Below are 10,202 nucleotides of genomic sequence, written 5' to 3' on the forward strand. Positions count from 1 at the left end.
TGTTTCGTGTTGCTTTGATGACTGTTCATACTAAAGTTTTGTTAGCCTCTGTTTTCTAAATTCATGACTGCCTTGTCTGAATCTGATGAAATTTGCCCCAATTAGTTATATGGTGAATTTGAGTTTGTTATGTCCTGAAAATTTCTTTAGTTTTAGTGTCTTCTGAAATTTTGTTTGTGAGAGAGTTTGTTATGTAGGATGTAAAAAAAGAAAGGAAGTGAGAAGAAAGATCAACAATGGAAAATGGGAGAGAGGGAGACAAAGAGTAAGAAGTAAGAATAAGGGAAGAGAGGGAGTGAGAATATGAATGCCAGATGTATGACAGTTGTTTGCTGTGCACCTTCAAATTTACTTTAATTTCTTTCTTCATCATCACCCCTCTTCCCCATTTTATTTAGCCTATTTCCAGTTGTTCTCTCACCTCGAGTCTCGCCAAATAATTAGCTAAAGAGTCCCCCTTACTTCTAGAGAAGTCAGAATCCATCCAATCACATAGTTTAATCATAATTATTTTCTGAGTCTTTGTTTAATTAGCAGCTACTGTGAGTATGAGACAAGGTGGGAGGTAGGGTGGGTTGTGTCCCTGTACTTCCCCCTCCCCTCTAACATGAGTCATACCCTTGTGATAAGCAGGAGCTGGGCGTTCCCACGTTTGGTCACTGTCTGTAGCTTTGACAAGTTGGACGCTTTGTGGTAGGCAGTGTGTTCCAAGGAGACTGGGTGGGATACAGCTAGAAGAACCAGTTGCTCTAAGGGGTATTTGAGTAACTTACTGCAAAACGCTCCTGGTTATTATATGCATAGTGTTAGGTATCTCCATCAGTCTGCCTGTAAGTGTACTTCAGTGCAAGGCACTCGGTGTATATTACAATGTAACTCCTCATCTCCTGGCAAGGCAAGTACCTGGTGGCAGTGAGCACTGACAACCCTCCTGGTTGTTTTTTGGGCAGTTTGTTTGTTTACAGTGTTTTGTTGAATGCTACTGCTGGTCAAGCCTGTAATAGTTAACTTCTGCTAGTACTTTTGTATAATTTATCAAAGAAACACAGTGGTAATATTGCTGTATATTGATACAATATAACTACAAAATTATAATAAATAAAGTGAAGTGCCACAGGGTCACACGTCCACCTCCAAGGCCTGGGTGGACATGACTGGGGGATGTTCAGGTGGTTGCTGGACAGCCATGGCTGGCATCTGGAGGACAAAGGGAGTGAGGGTTGACTTCACACCATGTGGTTGGCTGAGTTTGGTGTCAGGTCCTAGAGAACTAGAGAATGGAATGCAGAGGTGGGTGAAGCGTTCCTCCACAAGCCTCCTGTAGCCACATCCAGATTTATTACCATTAAGTGATCCATCACAAAGGACATGCGACAGCCTCAGTATGAGAGTAAGTGAATAATTTGCTTAAAAAATGGTTCTGCAGGACATGAGGAGACCAAGACCCCTAAGGCTTACCTAGATCTACTCCTAAGATCATGAATAGGGTAGAACAAGGAAGAATCATAGACCAGCAGATGAAAGGAAATACCTAACCACATTAACTAATGAAAAAAAAAATGAAAAAATGCATGTGAATTCTGCCATTTCCTCAAGATATACACAATAATGTAGGTGCACATAACACCTCAGAAATGCTGCTTTTTTTTAAGCAAATCTGATTTTCTTTTTCTGCCCTTTTCAATTGGGGCAGCTCCTCTTGGCATGCCAACAGGACGTCTGGCAGCTGATATTGGCTGACAAGGTATTTTACCTCTGCCAACTCCAGATGACTTTGAAGATGATCCACATGAATATGAAAAGCTATTCAGTTGACTGGTGGTCTTCAGTGATTTTATTTTTTTCATGAAAGCTTCTGTTTTTATCAGTGGTGATGTCTCCTAGTTGTTGCAGTGTTGCTGAAAATGTCTCATGCAGCCACCACAAGCTCCAGGGTAGGTGGTTTTCTCTCAGTAGATTTTTTAAATTTTTTTACAGCATCACTGGAGGCATTATTTTCCCGAGTCGTGTCTGGATTAGCATCTCTGTATTTTCTTATTTGGGTGAACACAATCTCATCACCAACACTACCATGTTCCTCTTTCCTCCAAATATCCCAAAGATGTCTCTCTGATTGCTGTGTTGGATTTATGGAGTTACTTGCCATATCTATCAAAGTTAAGTGCAACTTGTCCTGATGGCATCTTGAAGCCTGTGCTGCTGTCATTCCTAAAATGAAACATTACATTACTGGTTACCTTCATATAATATGTTAAAACAGGACAACAACATACAACAATCTACACAAATACCGTAGAAACGGCATTAATCTCACTCCATGACATGGGTGACAATCTATCATTTCAATTTTTTCTTAAGCTACATTTTTTGGGCATGGGCCAGGAATGATAGGTAAACAGCATGACTTCAACTTCTTAGCTTTACAAAGTTAAAAATGTTTTATCATTCAAAAAGGCTTAATTATGCCCTTACATAACTATATGTAGTTAACTCACCTGCATCAAAGTAAAAAAAATCCTGGGTTTCTGGGACCACTTGTAGTTCTCGTAATGCAGATGCAGACCATGGTTATGTTCCCCATTGATGGTTATGAAGCAAGGATGACTAAACTTTTGGATCCTTGTCTACTGTGTTTTCTGTGATCAGCTTAATCTTGATATCCATTGCAACAGGGCATCTGAAATACATAATCAGAGGTTGTAAATCAAAGGAGATTTAAGTCTACCAAATATTAACTGGAACCCTCAAACTACAACTGCCCCAGACAACTCACAAGAACAATAATTCCTTCATTCCATGAATGATGCATTACTAACAAATTATGTCAGTTAAGCACTCATAAAAAATATATCCACAGACCAAGCACACAATATAGGAGATAATCACTTTTTGTATCTACAGCTCCTATGTTCCATTCAATGAAGGGGTCTTTCCTCATGTGACAATAAATATATGTAGTGTAGGTAATATCCTACATTACCCCATTTTGACTCTTGTTATGATACTACTGATGCAAAATACTTAAGATATCAGTTACAAATATTATTATGCAATGTGAGTAATACTATACTAACATGTAACATTCTGCAATAGGTTATTCTGTTGGTGCATGTCCAGTGCACTGAGAGCAGTTTGAAAATACATGTCCAGTCCATACAATAACACTGGTAAAATTTACACTTAGGTATATATATATATATATATATATATATATATATATATATATATATATATATATATATATATATATATATATATATATATATGGTAAAATTTACACTTAGGTGTGTGTATATATATATATATATATATATATATATATATATATATATATATATATATATATATATATATATGCGCACTTCATTTGCCTTTTTCTTTCCTCATGCACAACAAACTTGGGGGACCTGGTGGGAAAGCGTTTTTATATAAAAACAAGATGGCATCCTAAAATCCAGAGAAATTTTCCAATAATAGGGGAAAACATTCCTACAACAGCTAAAACTAAGGAAAATTCCTAAAATAATGCATCACCTGACCTAACCCAAGCTAACCTAGCATGACCTAACCTAACCTATTCTACTGGGTATTATTTCTACATAAGGCATCCTCCAATTTTAAGGACGAAACTATTTTCTTCTGGTAAGTTTTGATGTGTTCTACATTAATCTGTGAACTGTCTCTCAAGCAAAAAAGTTAGGGATTTAGGTCAGGTTAGGTTAGGTTAGATTGATGTAAGGTTAGGATAGGTTAGATTTAGTTAGTAGGGTTAGGTTAACTTATCGTTACATTAGGCTTACTTTTATTAGTCTCTGGCTTCACATTATAGTTTCAGGGCATACATTTTGAGGTAAAAATCACATTTATGAAAGGGGGAAAAGGGGATGGAAATAAAAAAAATAAATAAATAATAATGATTAGCAAGAGAAACGGTTTGCAGATTAATTCAAAATGCATCAAACTACTTCGTCCTTAAAATCAGAGGATGTTTTAAATAAAAAAAAAAGTTTGTCTTCTAGTTAAATAATTATCTCCATAATAAAAAGCATCACTTTTAGGCCAGAAAAAAATAGTACCTCCTTACTTAGACCATTCACATTTCCTATATTTTAACCAAAGGAGATTGGAGCACACATCTGTAAAGGCAAAATTTACCATAACCTTGAACAAAAAAAAAAGACTACTATAAATAAGTATTCAAAAACTGAGTAGCCTTACATTAATACCATACCTTACCTAATACATGATCAGTGATACCCAGTTTCATATTGCGCATGGAAAGTGTTAAATAAGCACTGCAATGAGACTGTTGGGTTGATTACTATCATGATTAGGTTTAGCTACCATCATGCTGGACTTAGTTTATCATCAAAAAGGAATTAAGGTTACAGCTGTGATAGTGTTAGAATGGTTGAGTGGGTGTTTGTTCAGTGATTTTTTTTCTCTCAATCCCTTGTGTTGCCTGTCTGCATGAATACACTTAAATATCTTGTGATAACAGACTCTTGGAGGTAAATACCGCCTTGAAACTTAAATATACCCGGTTTTTCTTGCAGTACGTATCCTTCCAGTGCTTCTTCCTCTGTCATGGCACTCGTCCTTATTCTCAGGGCGTCCTTCCCTTCTTCTCGTATAACGTTACTGAATCCGTCCTCCACAAAGTCAAGAAATGGCATTGTTACGGTGAACAAGACAGCCACAGTTTTCTTCGTTGGCAGTTGGTCTGAACTCTGAAATCCCACCTAAACTCCTTGCTTGTTATGTTTTGACCCAAACAGCGCTCACCTGCGCCAAGTACAGCACCCAATATCTCAGACATTCTATCCTTTATAGGCCATAATTTCCGAAAGAAAACTACTAGCTGAATAATACAAATTACACTAATGCAAATTTAATTAGCCTATATTTAGTACAACACAAATTATCACAAAATACGAAAAATGTAGGTATGTGATTGAATGGCAACTCTCAAATATCTAACTAACTCTCAGTGACAATGGTCTATGGTATTATGATCGCACATGTTACCAGATTCATATATGGTATCTTTCCACCAGTGATTAAGTGTTTCGACATGAATCAATAATCCGTGTGTGTCTTATCAAGGCCAAATTATTGTAGTAGTTTATTGGAATGTGGTCGAAGAAGTGGTGGGAGGCGAACTGGCCGAATACTGAGAGCAGTTCAAAAATATGCAGCCTTAACATGTAAGAGGGAGGATGAGGGGAAGAGGTGTGAGGGGCTTCCCGCCCCAGAGACGCTCCTCACTCACGTCGCTCTTAAGAAGACAACATGTTATCTTTCCAAAATTATTGTAAGCAAAGTACAAGGGCTGGATAGATTATGATTGCTCTATAGGCAAGACAAACTTTTCAGTTATGTAATATGTTTGATTCAACATGAGGGAACAAAAGAAAGTAAGGATATTTAATCTAAGGAGGAGACTAATTAGGGGAAAATTTTTAAAGTAAACAGTGGGGGTAGGCAGGCACTTATCATGCCTCAGGCATCTTCTGCCTTCTCTTGCACTTCCTTTCTTCTCACTCTCTCCTCTTAGTTTTTTTTTTTTTTCTTTTTTTCGCTGCGCGCAATAATGCTACCACCCTTGCAGCTTAGTGCAAGGCAAATAACTTCACAAATCCTGATTGCAAACAGTTGTAGCCTCGTCCACGGCCTCAGTATAGTTCTGACTGAGATTGTCAAATCTGTTTCGGCCTCAAACCCTGTCTCTTGCAGCTGCTGTTCACTCGGGTCGGCTTCCCTTAGACTACCCTCTCTGTGGTCTAGTGCGAGACCTATAATGAAAAAAACATAAATCAAGTAACCCTTTAACCCTTCATGGCGCACATAGCAGTTGCCTCCAAGTTGTCACCTTGTATCACCTGCAGGGAAAATTTAATGCCACTCACCTTTTTACTTTTCATAACCTTCCTTAATAAACAGATTCATTTACTTTACTTTACCTTGACATGTTACCGCTTGGTAAAATGTCCGAGCATTAAAAAAAAATTATGGTAGCATTACTCTGATTTTATTTGCGCTGTTATCTCTTCAAAGTATTAAATTTATAGGTATAGTTTGTTTTAACAAAAGGGGTGGGTGTAACTGGGAGGAAGAAAAAAAAGTTCACAAAACAAAGAAATTCCATTAAATGTTCCAACATTTTGCACAGTAGTTGATTCATAATATATTCCATGGTTGCTTAAAGGAACAAGACCAGACCATTTTCAACGGTAGTTGATTCACAGTATATTCCATGGGTGCTTAACCCTTAACATGGAGGTGGTGAGGGCAGCGTCTCTCACGAGAGAGGTTCACAGCGTCCCCTCTCGCCATCGACTTGCCAGTTGTCTCCATAACATTTTATTATTTCTCTCCTCTCCCTCACTATAAAACATTGGGATCTATTATCACATTTGTGAAATCGATCAAGGAATGTGGAAAAACTTAGTTGCAGGGACATGAGTTCTTCCCAGGGTTACTTTTAATAATTCCATTTGGAGTGATTAATAACTGCTTTCCCACCAAATCAGATGAAAATTAGTGCTAACCTTAAAAAAAATCATTGTGTGGTGACCCACCTCCACAACCACACACATGTTAAACATACAATAGATGAATTTGACCTTCTGAACTATTTAAGAGGGTTACTTCTCTGAGATGATGCAATCTTTATCAACTGAGCAATTATTTATATCGCGCCCGCGATATAAATAACTGAAATAATAAAATGAGAGAGGGGGGACATTATAAATATACATCATAAATTTTCTCACGCTTGCTGAGAAAGTACTCTTGAGTACAAGTCCTAGGGAAAGACATACACAAATACAACACAGCTAGGCTAGGTCATAATACCTTGAGGAAACCGCCCAGCACAGCGTCTCCCCCACTTTTTTTTTTTTTTTTTTATGTAGGAAGGACACTGGCCAAGGGCAACAAAAATCTAATAAAAAAAATGCCCACTGAAATGCTCGATAACATATGGCAAAGCAGCCAAATGACCAACAAATGTAAGAAAAGAAGACAAAGCAGGGAGAAGATATAGACATTTTATATAATTATATTTCGTGTTATCTTATTGCATATTTATTTGTTTTATCTTATTAGCTACCTTATTTTATTTATTACTTCTCCTAACTGAAACATTTAACTCTCTTCTCTTCCTATAAATTGAAGATATCTTTCTTTGGTTTCTATAACCTGTAGCTCTTGTCCACCTTCTTTAATTCCCTTTCACTCTTACACTCAAAATTTTCCTAATTTTCCTATTGTCACATTTCCTACTGCCTCCAATCTGCCACAATTTCCAAGGTTGTTCCTGCTTGCTTGCCTGCTACCATTACCACCGTGCGTATGTTGTCAGTATCCTCTTTCTCCTTCATTTTGAAATGTTTTCCTTCTTAAAAATTTGCTATTCATACGATCAAAAGCCTCTGATCAAAGCGTTTCCACTCTTGCCAATTCGTAGCCACCTGTTTGTAAGGGGCGGCGCATCGTCAGAGGGCATAGTGTCCTCTGGTGATGGAGACCAAGAAAGGATATTTAGATATTGTTAATTAAAGCTGATTACTTATCTTCATGAGCCAGTGTGTGGTCGATGAGCATAGAGCCAAAACCGGATGTAGTTGACAGACCATTAACTTTACTGGCAAGGCCAACTTCAACAGACACAAGGCTGTGGAAGTGAAGTGGCAAGATAAGAGTGAATGATGAAATGTTATCAGGGCGGAAAGGCAAGTCACAAGGCTGCTGGAAATTAATACACTGGAGGCAACAAGCAGTGAAAGTCAGGATGAAGCCTGAAATCATTGAAAGTATAGCAACAACAGCAGCGAAAAACGACATCAACAACAAAACAACAACAACAACAACAACAACAACAACAACAACAAATTACTAACAGCAGCAGCAGCAGCAGTATAATAGTGTTGTTATTTATGTATAAACACGTTTCTCGTCCCCCTTATGTTTTGGCAGTATTAGTGTGGTGTTTCTCATGCGCCTCAGTCATGCGCCTGGCCCAGCTCCGGAGGTCGGACCTGGTGGCTGGCGCTCACTTGTACCTACCTAGTTTATATTAATATATGACAGCCTTTCGTACATCTGTGTTTCCCTAGCACCCTCTGCAGCACCCTGAGCACACCATGGGCAACTCTACAAACAATAAAACAAGAAGTTAAAACTAGCACATATGGTGGCAGCGGTGGGATGGAGACAGCATATCTGGTTCTCTTTTCTGACACCCAAGTCCTCCACGCACCGCTCTGCCTGCCGGGCCAACTACCTCGCTGCTCCAGCCTGTGCTGCTGCCTTCACCGTGTGCCTTGTGCTGCTTCGACATTACCTGCTATGCTACCACGTCTACAGTGCCTTCTTCAGCTGCTTCAGGGCCTCTGTCAAGCTTTCTCCTGCCTGCCTACCTATCAGCCTGTGTTCCCATAGGATTCTTCAAGCCATCACAGACGCATCTCGCCTCTTATAGCTGCTGTTCCTATCATTTCAAGACTGGACTCTTCAAGCAATCGGTCTTCGCATCGTTGTCATTTGCGTTATTAGTGCAGTACTCTAATATTTCTGCCAGTGAAGTATTATTTTTGCTATTTATTTGGCAAATAAATGCCATATTCCTCCTTGTTTGAGGCACCCAGAGATATTTTTTGTCTTGTGATTTTGCTGTTCTGGTCACAGCTTGTGTGTGTGCCTTGTGGATGGCCAGTGGTTATATCACATATATTTCAGCCTTAGTGATGGGCTTCGACACAGTAGTGTTTCGCGCCAAAGTCTGAGCGTCCCCAGTTCAGCTCTAAGTGGCCGAACATTACTATGATGTCATTGTTTATGTTACTGTAGTGTGAATTACACACAAGGCAAGCTATTATCCGGACAAGATACACCACCTCAAGCTGGCCAACAACAGACAGTGGTACGCTAATATCAAAGCTTTGTGTGGTCTACAAAAGCACACTTCATCCTTTCCTTGCACCTCACACCTTCCTGCTAATCTCGCGGCTCAGGAGATGAACGATCACTTTGCCACTATCTGTCAGACTTTTCCTCTCATCCACACCACACCGTTTCCTGCCTATCTTTCCACTCCTTACCCTCCCCCCATTGTCCAGGCGATGGATGTTTTTAAGAGAATCCTCAAATTCAAACCAAGACTCACCACACCCACTGACCTTTCTATAAAAATTTACAAGGAGTTTGCTGCAGAGCTAGCAACACCGCTAAGCTCCATAATTCCATAATAAACGCCTCTCTCTCCCAACACACTTGCCCCACGGACTGGAAGACATCTTACGTCACCCCCATCCCAAAAATTTCCAGTCCACAGTCACTCATTGACCTCAAGCCAGCCACTATCACCCCCATCCTCAGCCTTATTTGTGAAGATTTTGTGTATGACTGGGACTACTCCAAAATTTGTAATACCGTGGATATCAGACAGTTTGGAAATATTAAAGCCACCTCCACCTCCCATTACCTGACCAGGTTCCTTGAATTCATCCACAGCCACCTCAGCAAGCGAAAACCTCTCTAGCTGTTGCTTTTGTGGACTTCAAAAAAGCCTTTGATCTTGTTGATCACACTGTTGTCATCAGCAAGGCAATAAGTCTGGGTCTCCCTCCTAACCTGGTAGCGTGGCTAGCCGACTTCCTCACAGGGAGGTGTCAGGCCGTTCGCTATCAGGGCTCTGTCTCTAATTTCCAACAGCTGACATGTGGTGTCCCCCAGGGGACCAAGATGGGTCCACTATGCTTCCTCCTCCTCATTAACGACGCCCTTACTGACATCCCCCATCGCTGGAAGTATGTGGACGACTGCATCGTGGGCGTCCCAGTTTCCAACAAGAATCCGGACTACTCGCCACTGCAAGCAATTCTGGAGTAACTGCAGACGTGGGCAAAGGAGAGCAGGATGACCATCAACCACAGCAAAACTGTGGTGATGCATTTCTGTACCTCCTCTATACCAGTGCCCCCTCCCCAACTCACAGTGGGCTCTCATCCCCTCCAGGTGGTCCGATGTGCCAAGCTTCTCGGAGTCACGGTGGACGACCAGCTGACCTGGAAGCAGCATGTCGCCAGCACCGTAAGATCCGCTACCTACAGGCTGTACATGCTGCGTAGACTCAAGTCGCTGGGGAAGCCGACAGACGAGTTACGGGGGATGTACCTCACCTTCATCCTTCCCAAACT

General features: G+C 40.2%; 1 protein-coding gene across 6 annotated transcripts in view; it reads right to left on the reverse strand.

Moving 5' to 3' along the window:
* Positions 1 to 1,052: 1,052 nt before the first annotated feature.
* LOC135115227 (uncharacterized) overlaps positions 1,053 to 10,202 on the reverse strand; it is a 15,162-nt gene continuing 6,012 nt past the window's right edge. The window contains exons 1-3 of one of the 6 annotated variants that reach the window (XR_010275913.1): positions 4,786 to 4,833; positions 2,496 to 2,677; positions 1,053 to 2,208 (exon numbers count right to left, since the gene is read on the reverse strand). The gene's annotated coding sequence lies outside the window, so the exon portion shown is untranslated. The other 5 variants (XR_010275910.1, XR_010275911.1, XR_010275914.1 and 2 more) reach the window with 5 other exon arrangements.

The sequence above is a fragment of the Scylla paramamosain genome, chromosome 29 (assembly GCF_035594125.1).
Source record: "Scylla paramamosain isolate STU-SP2022 chromosome 29, ASM3559412v1, whole genome shotgun sequence".
NCBI lineage: Eukaryota > Metazoa > Arthropoda > Malacostraca > Decapoda > Portunidae > Scylla > Scylla paramamosain.